Below are 18276 nucleotides of genomic sequence, written 5' to 3' on the forward strand. Positions count from 1 at the left end.
AGGTGTGTTGACGACGTCGGCAACGAACACAGCCGCCAACGGGCTCACCCTATCGCATATCAGAGCCAAAACTACCGCAGTAAGTATCTTTATCTAGCGTGGCGGGTTGCCGTTGAAGGCGTACTGTACAATTTTAATAGGCGATAACCGAAACATGCCACCGTTCTCTGCTGCCTCTGAGTTGGACCGATCCGAATGTGCGTTGCTTGCAGAAGCGAAAGGAGCGCCAATCGGCGCGTTGTCGCCTTGAGCTAGCGTCGCTAGCGTCGCACTCGAGCACCGTTTGCGCGGTGAAGAATGACGCGTGCATGAAGCTGGCTCACTGCGCGGACGCTACCGCGCAAAACGCGCAAGGGCGTGTACGCGACGCTCTGCACACAAATCGCGTGGTATGATCGGAGCCACGCCGGAGCGGCTAGCTTCAAAGCGGTACATGCTCTCACTCGTACAGGCACGCTCACGCTCGCATCGCTCTCGGCGTATCTTTAGGTCATTCCTTCTGCTAGACTTCTACCCAAAGATTCGATATCAGATTGGTATCGGCTATGCACTATCGCGTGGTCTTTGGTTCTACGAGAGAGACGGGAATATTTTGCCCCGCTGTGAAACATCGCTGTGCATGTTTTTAGCTAACATTTACCGTAGCAACCCATTTCTTCCTTTTCTCGACGGCACTCGTAAAGAGTCGCACATTTTTACTTGCCAGCGTAGTGTGTACTTCCATTTCGTGCGTAGTTATGTGCAGTGCGTGGCAGATTCTTAATCCGCTTATCTCATTTTCTGTCCACATTCCCTTCTCACAGGTTACGCATGCAGCAAATTCCCAGGTGCTAAAGTGTTATACGCCAAAAGAACCTTGGCGTCGTGCAAAAGACACCCGTTGATATGAGGCTGATTCACTAGCAAGCTCGCATCTCTGTTGCCACTGTCCATCAAGTGGGATTTTCAACTATTTTTTGTGCTGCTCTGTGGTGTACTAGCTGCCGCATGGACGCTATGCAGGCTTACTTTCCATTTGCTCTGGCGTTTAGTAGTAAAGGATGGGCTACCTTTTGAGGGGAGGCATGTAGTTTTGTTTGTGAGAATGTTTACCAGCCTAAGCAAGTGATACGTGCGTACTGTAAACAGCAGCACGAACAGAGGCGGACGACGGACGACGAAATAGGTAGGAGCACACACGAGCGCAAGCTCTACTACAAGTTTGCTTTTGATGACAGAGGTATTAAAGATATTGGTCAACTTGACAAAGGTAAACATCCGTGCATGCGTGGCAGAAACAGCCACGTGCGACAAGAATAAAATATGAAAAAGCCATGTCATGCAGAATAAACGTGCGTGAAAAACGAGAACTATCGGACAAATTTTTCGAAAAAGCGAAAGATTTGTCCGATAAGTGATGCTACCCAACGAGAAATACTCTTTTGAGGACTGCAACTTTTTCCCACTAAGGGCAACCGATAACTTGGTTATGTATTTGTTTCGTTTGTGATCAATAAATATTACTTCTGGAACTCCTCTGGTATTGCGGTATAGAGCATAAAGAACGATTGTTCCATCACAAAGACCAGAACACAAGAGGACTTATGGAAGAATTATTTATTGATCACGTAGAAATATTCATAAGCAAGATTTCTGTGACCCTTAGTGGGAAAGAGTTGCTGCAGTACTTCTCGTTAATATCACTTACAGGACAAACCTTTCGGTTTTCATGTTTTTGTTAGTTTTTGACGCACATGTTTATTTTACAGGACGTATTTCGGTCCTTTTTTTGTTGTGCCGGGCTGTTTCTGCTGCGCATCCATGGCTTTTTCGTTGTGAAGTTGGCCAGTGCGTTTAAAATCTTTATCTTCACGAATAAACTTCTAGTTGAGTCAGCGTTCATGTGTGTTCCTGCCTTAATTCATCCGTCTCGTCTCTGTTTGGGTGGTTGTCAAATATAAATATACACAGAATTGGCGAAGTGTCCATAGAATTGATACATGAAGTTATTTGCGCTGTTTATTTCAGGAAGAACGCTGTAGGGTCTTTTCTCTTTGTTTTTAGCATTGAGTACATTTTTCTAGTTCAACTTCAAGGAGTCCCCTGAGGAAGCCAATAAGAGTGATGGTAACTTCCTTTGTGTGTAAGATTTATAAATTTCATCCATTCAAGGCATGACATGGCACATGCCTGATTGTAGGTTGCAAGCATTCGTAGTGAGGTCTACTTTTCGGTTCTGATGTCGCTTTGTTCTGTGCTGCGTTCTCCGGTCACATGAACGTTTTTTATGCTCTAAGTGCAGGCGTTCTTTTTCTATATGTTGGAGCGAAAATTGTGAGCTTAAATATGCATATATATCACTTTCCTTGTAATTTTTTTCAACACGGGTGCTGTAGATTTCTCCGTCTTTCAGTTACTGCTTTGTCCCAATTTTATGCAACTTTTATGTATTTTATGCAGCAAAATTCTGGCGCTATTGTAATAACATTTTACCTGCGATATTGAGGTAATTGGTGTAATATGCATTTATTTGCGTTTTTCACTGTCTCACCAATCTGGCTGTTGTGTCATTGAAACCTTTTCTGATCATTTATGACTATTTCTGGAGTACTTGATACTGAAAGTGCAGGTGACCATTTATTTGACTGTTTGGAATTGTGTTAGCCATGTGTTACTACCAATTTCCTGTGCTAAATAATTATTTTTTCTCTTATCGTTCAAGGTATTAGCCTTGACTTATCTCTTTATTGACCAAGGTACCACTTAGTTGCTGGGTATTGGGAAAAAGGCCCCAAAAAGTGCTCTAATTAGCTTTGTGCAAGTCCAGAAAACTTACCTGAAAATGAGCTCACTAAATTGAGGAAATGCCACCAACAAACTCTTCTGTACCCCAAATTAACATAATCAAATGGTGTACTGTTTGTTCTTGACTTGTGCCAGGGAGATAAGCTGCATTCATTACACAAAAATTTTACAAGTTTATTTCTGAAGAAAGCAAACCTGGTTTGTGAGAAATATGATTCAGGTGTTCACTATGCCCAACAACTTTCTAAATGATGTCTAGTCAATTAATAGATGTTGAGTGATGTTATTTTATAAAATAATTGGGCAACATGAAAATATATACATCTCGAAGACAAAGCTCAGACAAGTCTACTTTGGTACTTCATTAAATTTTAATTGCGGTGAAAGACGTGTGCTAAAGCTTGTATATATTTACGTGAAGTCATTTGTTTCTAGTCATATTTTGACTTCTCACAGTCAGCCGTAGCTCTTCCTGTGATGTGTTAGTGTGCGAAACATTTTAACGTAACATATTCAGATGTCTTTTGTGTATTCACATGCAAGTAGCTTCAAGTGTTCAAAGTTGGTTGTTACAAAGGTATGCTTAAGCCCTGCCTTTTGAGTCGCTTTGCCTTCTAATAATAAATAATAATATTTGGGGTTTTACGTGCCAAAACCACTTTCTGATTATGAGGCACGCCGTAGTGGAGGACTCCGGAAATTTTGACCACCTGGGGTTCTTTAACGTGCACCTAAATCTAAGCACACGGGTGTTTTCGCATTTCGCCCCCATCGAAATGCGGCCGCCGTGGCTTTGCCTTCTAGTGATAGACTTAAGTCGAAAGTGAAGACCACAATGATCGTTTTGATTGAATTCATATGTATAGGTTTTTTCAGATGTATTTACACTGCTAGAGTGCTGTAGGTAATAGCCTATGTCTCCAGGTTCGATGTAGTGGTGCCTTATGTACTGTAATGTTTCACGTGCACGCATCTTTAGTGTAAATAAAGTACTTCAAGTTGATCAGTCTCTCCTTTGATTTTGTTTGTGTTTGGAAAAGTTATGAGCAGGCACCGGGGCATGCAAGTGCGAACAGCAAAGCAATTTCAATATATGAATAAAAATCTACTATCCCAACGCAACGTCAATCATATTTCAATGGCGACTTTTCAAATCTCAATGCCATCTCAACTGTGCCACAATGTGCTTTTCAGTGCTGTGGCAATAATAACTCAACAACACGTCAACAGAACTACCACAACGTCTGTCCAACGCAGAATCAATAGTAACTCAACAACCATTCAACAAAACGAACACAACGGGCTGTCTAAGCACAATGGACTTTCTATGGTAACTTAGCAATTATTCAACATTGAGGTACCCAATGGTGTTTCAATTAAATTTCAGTGGCCAATATTCAAGAGTGCTTAACACTCAGCCCAACAATTCTCCAACAAACTCTCCATAATTCCTCAATAAAAACTCAACATTGACAAACTATATTTCAATGTCTTCTCAATAATTTTTTTTTTGTACGGGGATACTCGAGGCACTACAGCGCGGCTTAGGCTGCCATTAAAATGAAAATTCGAACACCGTCTGACTGACTATATGTCGAGCCTGCGTTGTTTTAGTTATACAAACTAAGAACTACTTGCTTCATCAGTACATAAAAAGAATCTCGCATATCAGCTTCATAAGGAAGACACCACAAGCCTCACATCAGTTCACTTGATTTTTTGATCTCCACCGGAGAATAATGATATCTTCAATATGTCCTACGCTACTAATGAATCAGGCTTCGGCTTCTTTCTGGCTACATCGACACGGTACAAAAGGCATACTTCATTTAAAAAATAAGGCGAGCAGCCTGTGTCGGTTCGCCAATTAAACAGATTCATCATGTCTGTTCCTCAAGCAACAAGCACCAGTAAATTGCTCAAGTGAGTTGAACGCGTATCACGGAAAAGGGAATAAATATTGGTACATTCCTTTCCGTATGCTGCAAACAGCTAAGCCTCAATTAGCTTTACTTACAATTAGTGCCACCTAAAGTTAACCGGTGAAGAACAGCCTAATTTTGAGAAGCAGTTAAGAAGGAAATGCTGTTGGTAGAACCTAAACTGCAGTGTTAGTTAAGTCGTCGTGCTACTGCCGAATAATAATTATGGGGTTTTACGTGCCCAAACCACTTTCTGATTATGAGGCACGCCATAGTGGGGGACTCCGGAAATTTCCACCACCTGGGGTTCTTTAACGTGCACCTAAATGTAAGTACACGGGTGTTTTCGCATTTCGCCCCCATCGAAATGCGGCCGCCGTGACCGGGATTCGATCCCGCGACCTCGTGCTCAGCAGCCTAACACCATGGCCACTGAGCAACCACGGGGGGTGTGCTACTGCCGAGCCTTACTGTGAAGAAATGCAAAATTTCGATATTATACCATGAACTACTCGTCGTGAGCAAACATGTCTTAGCGGGTTAAAATTAAGGTAAATGTTGAAGAAGTCCTATATAGCCAGCGCTTGTGAGATGCTTGTTGAATCACTGCAGGTATGTTATCCTAACTGGATTCTTATGTGCTATGCTATTGCGCTTATGCTTTTATCATTCACGTGAGCTGCTGCTGCAGTCCAGATTCGCGCAAGGGAAATCCGTAATGGGCTGGTCTGAGCTCCTTCGGCTGACACTGTAGCGTTACCTTTAAAAGGCCCCTCACCAGGCCCCATAGCAAATATTGGTTTATACGCTGGAAGTTGTTACGTGTCCTCTAGGGAACGTTCTGCAGCAAAAATTTTTCAAATCGGCTCATTAATAGTCGAGATAGAAATATTTCAATGCCGCGAACCCATGATTTCAGCAGGTAAGCTCCACTGCCAAGCGAGACACTCTCTCCACTCGCCCCGTCTAGCCTCCGCACGCGAAAATCCTTCCCTGCAATCTCCCATACCGGACCTCGAGGATCGCGTGAAGCATACGTCATGGGCCCCGCCTTCATTTTTTTCCTCCTCGCTTCTCTGGTTTTTCTTTCTTTTTTTTGGCGCTGCGCATTTTTGCTGATGGTGTTGCGCGCAAGCTGTTGTGATTGTCTCGTTTCGCGTAGCGCACGATTTTGTGCGTTGTGCACAAGGACACATGACTAGCGGTATAATTCAGGGCTACACAAATACTGAGGCAGAACAAGCGGATCGCAGAGCATGAACACGGCGCTGGAACACGGTAGAAAATGGCATAGTTTCGGTACCTGCGCACGTGACTGCACGACGGTGTCAAGCAGACGAAGCGAAAGTACATCTCTCTTGCTTGGGTGCAAAGTAAAAACAAAAAAAAAACAAAAGAAAACACGCAGACATTCCGTTTGTGTGTTTTATTATTTCTCTAAACTTCAAGCAACTGATCACACAAGTAACAGATGTTGTCTTGAATAGTTCTCGAAGTCATGTCTCACCACGAGCGACGTCACATTGCCGACACGAGTACGTAGGGGCAGGGACATGAGTGCGTCAGCGTCCAGTTTGGAGCGCGGTAGCCGTGAGGAAAAGGAAAAACGGCGTTCTGATTGAAATTTCAGTTCTTTCCGCGGCGCGTAACGATTTAATTCTTTGTAAACAGAATCGTTAGCGTGCATTGTATGCTATGCGCTTGTCAGCTCAAAATGGCCAGACCTGGTGTGGGGCCCTTTAATATATTGTCGTTCAGGGAATAAGGTCTTTGTATAAATTTTTGCCAGCGAAGACGCCGTAAGAATATATTTGAGACCACTGTCATACGCACACAAGCATAGGGAACGAGACCGAACAAACGGAAAGACTGCATAGACCACCCGAACAGCAGCAGACGACAAGCGCGGGTCCGTGCCCTGCCGTCACGCGAGTGGTGCTCGCAGCGACGCTGTAGGTCGTTCTCTGGACTAACAGCGAAACGATAGGCGGAGGGGCTGGGCGTGCACAGGCGTGAAAGTTCGCCTTGCGGCGGTAGGGGAATTACAAGCGCTGGCGTCGGCCGAGAAACGTGACGTGGATTCTAGTGGACAATAAACGAGTGGTGTTCTACATTCAGTTTTCCTATACGGTAGCTTACGTAGTTACATTCGCCTGCAAGTATGTTCTTGCCGTTATTAGGTCGCACTTTGTTAATTTCTTCGGGGATCAGTTTCCCAAAGTAGACATTGAGGACGTGTTCACGTACGGAATTCGGACTTTTCGAGGCGTCGACATCCACACAATACATAGGCGTACAGGAAGATGCATACTTGCAGCGTTCAACAGTGGTCGAACAGGGCATATCTGAGGCTGGCACTAGAGTTTCTACACGACGATTTGTCTTGCCAACAATTCACTACGTTCCCTCGAGGTGTCGAGAGGCATGTAGGCAATCGTAAAAGTTGGAGGAAGCGATCTGGCTGAGACTTGTTCACTCACGTCTTAAGTTCTCTTGAAGTCTCTTCTCTTCAGTCTTTTGCCTCCCACCATGCTATAGTGGCTATCGGAGTTTATAGCCTCTCTAGCATGTGGAGAAACAGGAATAATACAAACACCTCCGAGAAGAAATGGCTAGTCTCACACTACTTTAGAGGGTCCCGTGTGCGAAGAGACGAGCATGAATCAAGAAGCAGCGTGCCCTCTGTCATCGCCTCGGGTGGGTTCCCTAACGGGAATATTAATAAGGAAACCTCTGTGCCCACACTCCAGTAGCAAGACTATAAGCTACATGTGGTTGGTTGGTTTTCCTCTACATACCGGGTGTTTCAGCGAACACTTTCAGGAAGGTTTAAGAATTACTTGTGGCAGATCGCACAATTCTAGTCCATGAGCTGGTCTAGTCGAAGAGGCGGGCATTACTTGCGAAAGGAATCGAAATGCATAATTGACTAATTAACAAAAATGCACTAATTAGGTTGTTAACTGATTACATTATGCCATATCTTGTAACATCCAAGTTCTAGCCGGGGAGTTCACAAGGCAGATCCACTTGTAACGAATTCTCAGGATGACACCTGTTTCGATATATTAATTCCCGAACTTTGCGAAGAATGCACTGGCGTTCCATTCAATTTTACTTTTCCAGTTACTTTTTAGCCTGTTCGCAGGAACGTGCATCCGGAGCCAAATGTGGGTAGAAGAAAGGCCAGGGGGGCTTGCCTACTGAGACTCATTCGTGATGAGAATAAGAAGGTTGGCTTCGTTAGTGGCGTAGCCAGAAATTTTGTTCGGGGGGGGAGGGGGGGGTGACTCACGGTCCGGCTCCGCCTCCTCCTCATAGAATTTGTCGAGGGATCAAATACATTAATAATAACTGCATTGCCATTGCGAAAGATGCGGCAAACGAATAGTTGAACGCTACGCACTGTCCAGATAGAGGAGTAAATTATGTATTTTTTCAAGAAATAGTATACTCGTATGTCTCAAAAATTGTTCCCGAAATAACTGATGTCAATGCTTCCATGCTTTCTGTCTAGTCAATACGTAAAGAAAATATCACACGAACTTCAGAACTATATCAGTTTGAAACCAGCAACGCAGTGCATGCCGCTGATATGAAACATGTAAAGGTCATGAAATGAACAAGTTGAGGACGAATATTTTAATGAAACTTTGTTAATCTCCGTGCTTTTCTCTCATTTCCATCTCTCTATCTCTGTCATTCAAGAACTTTGTTTACATTTTTGTACATATGCAAAGACCAGGGAAAAATGTCAATGACACTGTCCTTTGTTAGAATGCGTTGCGCAGGAGCAGCTGTCATCGGTCGTGTATTGTAATTTCACCGAAATTATAGTCGCAATAGAGAGCACATGTCTTACAAAAAGCGGAACTTCAAGGGCTACGAAGAAGAAGTGCGGAAAGGCTGAAATTCATTGTGTTTAGTTTATCATGACATAGTTGGAATTGATAAGGCATCGTATATAAAAACATGGTCAGAATGTACAATGCGCTTTTGTCACTCTAAGAAAGTTGCAGATTTTATAAATTCCACTGATACGTTCAAAAATTTATTTTTCCGAGAACAACCCGTGAATGGAATTGTCTACCAGCTGATGTTGTAAAATGTGAAACAGTCGAACTATTTATAATTGGGCTCAGGCACCAAACCTGCTTTTTTTTATTATTCTGTTGGTTGTATAATGATGCACTTCATTATAGATAGTGCCATGTTTATTTCTGCTTTCTTTCTTTGTTCAGTTATTTTTCTATTTTTTTCACCATGTCGTTGTGATGTTATATGTTGCAACTATTTTGCCAAAAAATTATGTACGCTCACTCTTGCATAAGTCCTGGCACCCAGGCTATCAGTATGGAATAAATGAAATAAATATAAAAACAAGGAGTTCTGCGAAATGTACGAGAGCGAGTCAAATGAAAGTCAGCCAATGCGAATATATGACTAACGGCGTACTTTGTTTAAAAGTAGTCTCCATAAGCATTTAGACATTTGACCCACTGACTAACGAGCCGCGTGATTCCCGTCTCATAAGATTCCTTGGGTTGCTGCTTCAAAACGTCTGTGACTGACTCTTTCACGTCATCGTCCGACACAATTCTGGTTCCTTCTAGCTGTATTTTTCAAATGCTCCAAAATGTGGAAGTCACAAGGAGACAGGTCTAGGCTGTATGGCGAATGTTGCAGCGTTTCCCACTTGAACTTTGCCAGTTTTATGTTAACGACATCAGCGACGTGGGGACGGACATTGTGGAGCAAGATGACTACATTCTTCAATTTCCACGTCATTTGTTTTTGATTGCGACACGCAGCCGATCCGACGTTTTACAATATCCGAAACGACTGAGTCTCTCTAGGTTTAGCAAATTCGATCCTGATGACCGAAAAAAAGTCAACACCTTTTCGTCAGAAATGACAGCCTTTGCTTTTCTTGGGGGTTATGAATTGAAATGTTTCCTCTGTAAGCTATGCCGTCGTCTTTCAGGCTCGTAGTAGTGGCACCATGATTCGTTCCCGGTCACAATTGCAGACAGAAGTCGTCACCCGCATTTTGATACAGGATTATATGAGACAAGGCAGCGCCGAACCTCTCCATCTTCTGGCCGTGGTTCAAAATCTTGGGCACTCATTGCGCACACAAGAGCCGATAACCGAGATGTTCATGAATTATGGTGTAACCCGAACCATGACGGTTGTTCACACGCCCTGCCAATTCACCGATGCTTATCCTCCGTTTTTTTCTAATTAGCCTTTGCAATTGTGTTGGGTTGATTGCACAGTAGCTTTGGCACTGTCTTGGATTGTCTTCGCAACTTTCACGTCCTTCTTGGAACCGTTGCTACAACGCTTCACAGCGGCCAATGAAATGCAATGTTCAACGTACACGGCAGCTACACAACGACTAATTTCTTTTTCCGAAACATCTTCAGCTGTCAAAAAGCTCACGACAACATGCTGTGACACTTTCGGAGTGTCCATTATGCCCCGAAATCAAGTTCAACCCAATGTACAAGAGAATTAAAGAACTTCTATCTTCACACCTGTGTGTCACTTTCGTAAACGAGAGATGCCTCCGTGCTATGGGCATTCCTCGCAGATAATGAACCGAACCATTATTGGGCGGGGTGGGTTGGCTCACTTTCATTTCACTCGCCCTCGCGCATTAGAAATCCGAAGATACAATGGAATATGCAAATGCGAAGATACAGCTTGATAGAAGGCAAAAAAGTGTCACTGGAAACAAAGTTCACTGCACGTATACACAAAACCTCGCAACAAGATATTTCAATATAACTATAAGTCTCTAATAAATCTACGTATCTAATAAAAAGTCACTATATAAAGTGCGTCAAACAAGGCAAATAAACATGTTGCGCAACCACAGATTCACACAGGAGTTGGCGAGCTTCCTCCCTGTTTTTCTCCCTTGCGCACACAAGATTGAGCCACCCCATCGTCGGCAAACCCATGCCATCCCACACCCCCTTACGCTTTCACTCGCACATGCAGCATGCGGCTCGTGGTCACGATGTTTTCGCCATTGGACGTTATACGGAACATGAGGGCGACGGCGACGCCTGGAGGGTCAACATGATTGCTACCGCAATAATATAATGCGTATCCGCCAACTGAAGCGTCCCTTGGCCCATTACTTTCCACAAAAGAAGTAACAAAGTCAAACTTTCACCATGCGACAATTTGCTGCGCCGCAACAAGGTATTTTTTTTCTCTTGTAGGGCGGGGGCATGGAAATGAAAAAAACCGTAAAGGAAAGCATGTTGGCCACAATCGAATGCCTACTTTGGGCGCCTAATGCGGCTACCGAAGGAATATCGAAGAAAACGTGAGACGATTGCTCAGTGGCGTAGCAACAGGGGGGGCCGGGGGGCCGTGGGCCCCGGGTGCAAGGGGCCAGTGAGGGGGGGGGGGGGGGTGTCATATACGTCTGAAGACACCCCTCTTTCCGCCGGCTACACCCGGGGAGGGGGGTGACAGAGGACCTATGGGCCCCGGGTGCCAGACGACCTAGCTACGCCACTGCGATTGCTCCACAGATAACCATAAGCATGCTGCGCGGTATCGTATCCTAATTTTCCGGAGAAATTCCGCTCAAGCGAACGCGTTGCAATCCGTCGAGTCCGCGCAGTGATGGCGGCGAGTGGCCATGCATTTGTTTCTTTTTTTCGTCTGCTAGCCAGAAAGCGTCGAAAACTATGCCAGACGATAATCCACTCGGTCAGAACAAAACGAACGCGCAGCGAAGTGCGCTGCGCGGGGATCGGGGCAACACGAGAAAAACGCATGCGCTCTGGCTGGTTCCGGCAGCCCGCGGGTAGCGAAAAAAAAAAAAAGGCTCAATGTATTCTCAGGAATGAAAGTCAAAGAAGAAAAATAAATAAGAGCGTAGTTACCTTCGCTGACTTTAGTACCTTGACATGGATGCTTTGGCGCAGGTGAAAGACAAATGTTGATATTCTTTTCTGTGACCTACTGCCACAAATGAACCACCACAACGCTTCGTCTCATAGAAGCTCGCTGCGTGCTTTGTAAACTTGTCTGATAGTGTGTTGATTTGGCTTGTCTCGTTGTATGGTCAGATGTAGGATTTTAGAAAAGTCAACGCACCTTTGGCTTCAAATGTTTATAACAACATTAAGCCCGCAATTTACGGAATTGTAAATCTAAAGCACGACTTTGGAAATGTCAATGAATCTTTCCCATCAACAGTTTATGAGAACTTCATACCTATATAAAGTTCCAGAATTGAAACCATGCGCTCCGTCGATTGCGCGGCCTCCGCGAGATGCCGCGACGAGCCCGCTCGCCATCAAAACGCCCTTGAAACTTTGTGCTCGGGAGGGCCTGCTTGCGTTACGATATGTAACTCCCTGTGCATGGGCGTTGCCGCTAAATCCAGTCCGATTTTGCAATGTTTGCGCTGAAATGTCTTTTCGAGCACGAAAAGGTCATCCTAGACTAAATCCAGCATGATTTCCGGCGCCGGGGGTTATTTTGGTTGGCGGCGCACGACAGCACGAAGCATTTCGGAGGGGGAGGGGGGGGGGCTGAAGCCCCATAAGCCCGCCCCTGGCTACGCCCCTGGGCTTCGTCGATGCTTCTTTTAACGAGGAGAGGAAGGTTTTTACCGTTGTTGTCGTGGACAATGAGGGCATTGTCGTTAACGCTGCTACCGTTCGGGCTCGCGGAGGTCGCGGAGCAAGCGGCTATTGCGCTCGCCCTGGTTGACAGGCGCAGGACTTTTGCATATAGTGATTCAAAATCGGCCGTTAGGGTCTTTAAGAAGGGCTCGGTGGCTAAGGTTGCTTTTAAAATTATGCAGACCTGGGAGATCTCTCAACACTAGTTATGCTGGTTCCCTGCTCATCTTGGGATGATTGAGGGAGCACCTCCGAATCTCAATGAGTCCGCTCATGAGTTAGCGCGAGATCTTACCCTCCGCTCTGCCCCGCGTCACGGCGTGGCGGTACTCCCCGAGAACAGACTCCCATTCCACATACAATGAGATAACGAAGTATTACCTTCTTAATCGCAGTGTTTACGGTTTGCCGCATCTTAAACTAAACAGGGCTCAGGCCCTTACATTACGCTTACTACGGACTGGTACTTATCCCTGCCCACGGAGGCTGAACATGTTTTATCCTGAGACGTATACAGAGCCTTATTGCCAGGATTGTGGTGATTTAGCCACGCTCGAACACATGCTCTGGTCTTGCGAAAGAATTGAAGACTCGGCGATCAAGGACGCGTCCAGGTGGGAGGCTGCACTTCGCAGCCCGGACCTGGATGTCACAATTCTGGGGTGTGTAGCAGGCTCACGACGTGGCCGTGAGGCTTGGCCTTCCGGTCCCGATGAGGAAGCGGCCCGCTTAGTGGTTAATTATCACTACTTGCAGGACCAAATAAAGTTTTCCATCCATCCATCCAGTTACTTTTGGGCTTCAATGCATAAAACGACGTTTTTTAAAGAAAGTGGAACGGCAATACATATTTAGCGCAAGTTTGACGGCGCATGTCTCGTAAAAGGTGTCATCCACACAATTATATTGAAGTGGACATGCCTTGCAGTCTCATCCACTAGAATTTGTAATTTGCACTATGTTCCATAAGATAATTAGTTTTTTTTATAATACCTCAAAAGTTCCTGAACAGGACATTACATGAGGGGTGGGCACATAGTGAAAAAAGAAAGACGACGTGTCAGGTTAAGTAATGCGACTTGAAAGATGGTCTTCGATGGCAGCTTTGAAACGAGAAATGTCAGTGATGAGGGCGATGTTATAAGGAAGGGTATTCCATTTACGGGCTGTGTATAGAAAAAAAAAAGGACGTTGATACGTAGTGGAATGGGCACATGACAGCATTACGATGGGCTGGAATGATGATTTGGTTACCTGTGGGTTGTAAATGAAAAAACCTAAAAATAAAAGAAGACGAGCAGATTGAGGGGGGAGGTGAGCGAGGGAGGACACAACCTCGATTTAACGCTGAAACACTTGTATTATAGTAGTAGTCAGATAGAACGAATCGGGCAGCTCGGTTCTGAACCGATTCCATGGTGTTAATCATATTAACCTGATGGTTGTCAGAAATAGCACAAGCACATTTTAGTTTAGTTCTGATTAAGCTTTATATGCAAGTTAGTTAATTATTGATTTCTTGTTGATTATTCGATTAGGAATTTGAAATTTTTTTGCATGTCGGCATTTTAGAGTATACCAGCTCAGGGACTAATATTGTGCTATCTGCCTCAGGAAAGTTTAAACAATTTTCGGAATTGTTCGCTAAAACGCCCTGCATATGACTCATACCCACTGACCGGGGATTGACGATGATGATGATGCCAGACATTGTTTTTACCACAAGGGATTGGCTCAGAAGAAAGCGGCCACTTCACCCAAGCGTACTAGTTAGCCGATTTTTTAAGGTATGTTGCAAAGAAAAGAAAAGCCATAATGAAAAAAAAGAGACACTTGGCATATTTAGTGAACTTCTCTCATGCAAGTACGGTCCTGTATTTCCTCTGCTTATAATTGTCTGCATGGTTGCGCTAAATATTAGCACAATTTCAATCATCATCATCATCAACCCACATTGTAAGATATACCATGCGTGTCAGCTAACGTTGGTCAAGCTGCCCAACAAAAGAAAAAATTATTAAAACACATGTTGCTAGATACAGTTGTAAAACCTACTGGGTTCGGTCACCGGAGGTGCAACGACCGAAAACCGTACGTTTTGAAATCGTATCTTACATCGTGTTCTTTTTAATTAATTTTTTTCGTTGGACAGCTTGGCTGACGTTAGTTGGGACACCTTATATGCTTGTGTATGTTAATCACATTCATCTATTAGCATATAAGCGCTGTAGCGAAGCCAGTATAATGGTAGAGTGTCTTTAAAAAATAAAAAAAAAGTTATTCGTGCTGGCAGTGCGCTGGGGTGGGGGCAGGGGGCGAACTGCCGTGTAGTTAATGCCTCGGCGATGTGAAATTGAATACTTGCAAGTATCATACGGTTGGCTATACCACGTTTTCTTACTCCACTTTCGCTCTTCTATCAGTTGTCTCCCCTTCCTTTGTCTAGATGGGGAGCAAACGTTTTTATTAAATGAAATTATTAGCTGACGCATCGTACGCGCATTCCTATGTCGGCCTGCGCATTCTACTGTGCGTGCCAGCACATTCTGATGTTCAAACAACATCAACTTTTTTTTTGTCTTTCGCTTTCGCTGTTCACGTAATTTAACGTCGGCGATAAGATTTCTTTGGAGTATCTTACCCGACGAGATGGCGCAGTAGCTAATTCATTCTGCTGCTGAGCTCAAGGTTGTGAGTTTGATTCCCAGTCGCGGTGGCCGTATTCTAGTTGGAGAGAAATTAAAAACGAAGAAAAAAAAACGCTTATCGACTGAGATTTAGGCTCAGGTTGAAACCCCAGTTGGTCGAAGTTATTCTGGGCCACTCGAAATTCTTCCACATTACGGTGTCTTTCCCAATCCAGGGTTGCTTTGGACATAAGACTCCATCAATGCATGGCATCAGTAGCATTGCCATTTGTTCGGCGTGTTGGTAAATTGAAAGCATATTTAGCGCCAGCAGACAAGGACGCAAGGGAGACGACAACACAATGCGCTACTTCAACAACTTGATTTTCAGGAAGTACACCTATATAAACCATGCACAGTGGCGCCACCTTATCCAAATCTTATCCATCCAAAAAAGCCGTCTCCTTATCTAATAGGTCGATTGAAGGGGCACTAACACACGTGTCTCTATGCCGCCAGATAGCCTGCGCTTCAATGATCTCTCGCACGTCTTTATCTTTGTGCTTCGCAAGAACCCGACAGGATTCACAGACCGGCGCACAGCCGCATTCTTGACAGTGGGATGACAGATGACCGTTTTGCTTATTTTTCACAGTTTGGCAATGTTCCCGCAATCGGTCATTAAGACTTCTCCCTGTCTGTCCGATGTATTTCTTCCCACAGGACAGCGGAAGCTCATATACAACACTCTCTGCGCATCCCACTGGCGCTTTCCGATGATTCGCAGAGCACCCGGCAGCTGGCTTACGGTACGGGTCTGTCAATCGACATATTTTTGCCAGCTTTTCTGGTGCGGAAAAGACCACTTTTGTGTCCACCCGGCTAGCCATTTTCTTAAGTTTATGTGCCGTTCTATGCAGGTGGACCCGCCGTGGTTGCTCAGTGGCTATGGTGTTGGGCTGCTGAGCACGAGGTCGCGGGATCGAATCCCGGCCACGGCGGCCGCATTTCGATGGGGGCGAAATGCGAAAACACCCGTGTGCTTAGATTTAAGTGCACGTTAAAGAACCCCAGGTGGTCAAAATTTCCGGAGTCCTCCACTACGGCGTGCCTCATAATCAGAAAGTGGTTTTGGCACGTAAAACCCCAAATATTATTATTATTATGCAGGTGGGGCACTACCGCTACCTTCCTTCTACGTTCCGTCCCTTGATTTGCCGTGTCCTGAATTGTGCTATCGGACCTGCACCTTTTTAGAAGCCCCTCGACGACCGAAACTTGCACTGATTCCGGAAACCCTGCTGCTGATAGCCTTCCCGATTGATCCATAAGGCTCGTATAGATATTGTGGTGGCAATACTTCTTTAGAGCATTTCGGTCAGCATATACTTCTTTAGAGCATATAGGTCAGCCCACTCGAAGCTCGTCAAGAGGAGCATTGCCAACTTATGCTTTGGAAATGCTCTAAAGAAGTCTTGCCACCACAAGATCTATACGAGCCTTATGGATCAATCGGGAAGGCTATCAGCAGCAGGGTTTCCGGAATCAGTGCAAGTTTCGGTCGTCGAGGGGCTTCTAAAAAGGTGCAGGTCCAATAGCACAATTCAGGACACGGCAAATCAAGGGACGGAACGTAGAAGGAAGGTAGCGGTAGTGCCCCACCTGCATAGAACGGCACATAAACTTAAGAAAATGGCTAGCCGGGTGGACACAAAAGTGGTCTTTTCCGCACCAGAAAAGCTGGCAAAAATATGTCGATTGACAGACCCGTACCGTAAGCCAGCTGCCGGGTGCTCTACGAATCATCGGAAAGCGCCAGTGGGATGCGCAGAGAGTGTTGTATATGAGCTTCCGCTGTCCTGTGGGAAGAAATACATCGGACAGACAGGGAGAAGTCTTAATGACCAATTGCGGGAACATTGCCAAACTGTGAAAAATAAGCAAAACGGTCATCTGTCATCCCACTGTCAAGAATGCGGCTGTGCGCCGGTCTGTGAATCCTGTCGGGTTCTTGCGAAGCACAAAGATAAAGACGTGCGAGAGATCATTGAAGCGCAGGCTATCTGGCGGAACAGAGACACGTGTGTTAGTGCCCCTTCAATCGACCTATTAGATAAGGAGACGGCTTTTTTGGATGGATAAGATTTGGATAAGGTGGCGCCACTGTGCATGGTTTATATAGGTGTACTTCCTGAAAATCAAGTTGTTGAAGTTAGCGCATTGTGTTGTCGTCTCCCTTACGTCCTTGTTTGCTGGCGCTAAATATGCTTTCATGGCATCAGTTTTCATGAAACACCAAAAAATTGGCTGCGCCTACCGTTTGAGGCTCTCTATGCTTTGTAAAAACGCTGGGATACCGCAGTGGTATACTTACTTTTTGACCTAATAAGTATCATGTTCAGTCGTTCTGAATGGACTCTCCGGGTGTAAGTGAGGGCACACTGTAACCTCTTATAATGACAGTTTCATACGAAAGCGAGTTGCCGCATGTCACGTGGAGCGTATTGACGTTCATTGATGTTTGTCAGTTTTGTTCTCCGAGAAGGTGCTCACTTTTCTCGCAGACAGCGTACCACGTGAAAGGCCAGTAGCCCTTGGATACACGAAACAGCACACACTCTACTTGATACTTGCAACCCACTGAGTCAACGTGGTTTCGGCTTTCATCAAAAATGCCCGTACTCGGCCGTACGCGGATGTATCGAAAGACGTTAAAAACAAAACAACAAGTAAACTGTCTGCCAGGTTGGAAACCGAACATACAACACGGTTCCAGCTGCTGTCACAGGCCATCGATATTTGAAGTTCATTGCGTGTGACTCAATTCATTATTATTTTTTTGTGTGTGACCGAAGCGACTTTCATTTGAAGCAACAGGCACTAAGTGACGATGCGCTATTTAGATAATGAGAATTTGCCAGGTAAGGAAACAGAAAGAGAGTGAGATAGAGAAAAAAGAAAAGCAGGGCCAATCGGCGTGAGAAACATAACAAGGTGGGAGAAAAGAGGGAGCAAACGTTTCGCACATGCCTGCTATAGGTGACGTACGAGCAGGGTGCTCGGTATTCGTGAGCGGTGAGGCTTTGCTACGGTTGTGGTGACGTCAAGCTCAAAATGAAGAAGAAAATAAACTCCTCGGCGGGCCGTCAAACGGCTGTCCACTAGCCACCGCCGTAGCATGTCTGTCGGAAGGACGCCACGGACGTACGTACCTGAACGTCATGAGCACTATAGGCGCTCTTTTCAGTCGGCGTCGAACGGTTGGCCGGGGAGAATTAGTTCCTA

This window comes from Dermacentor albipictus, chromosome 1, assembly GCF_038994185.2.
Source record: "Dermacentor albipictus isolate Rhodes 1998 colony chromosome 1, USDA_Dalb.pri_finalv2, whole genome shotgun sequence".
Taxonomy (NCBI): Eukaryota; Metazoa; Arthropoda; class Arachnida; order Ixodida; family Ixodidae; genus Dermacentor; species Dermacentor albipictus.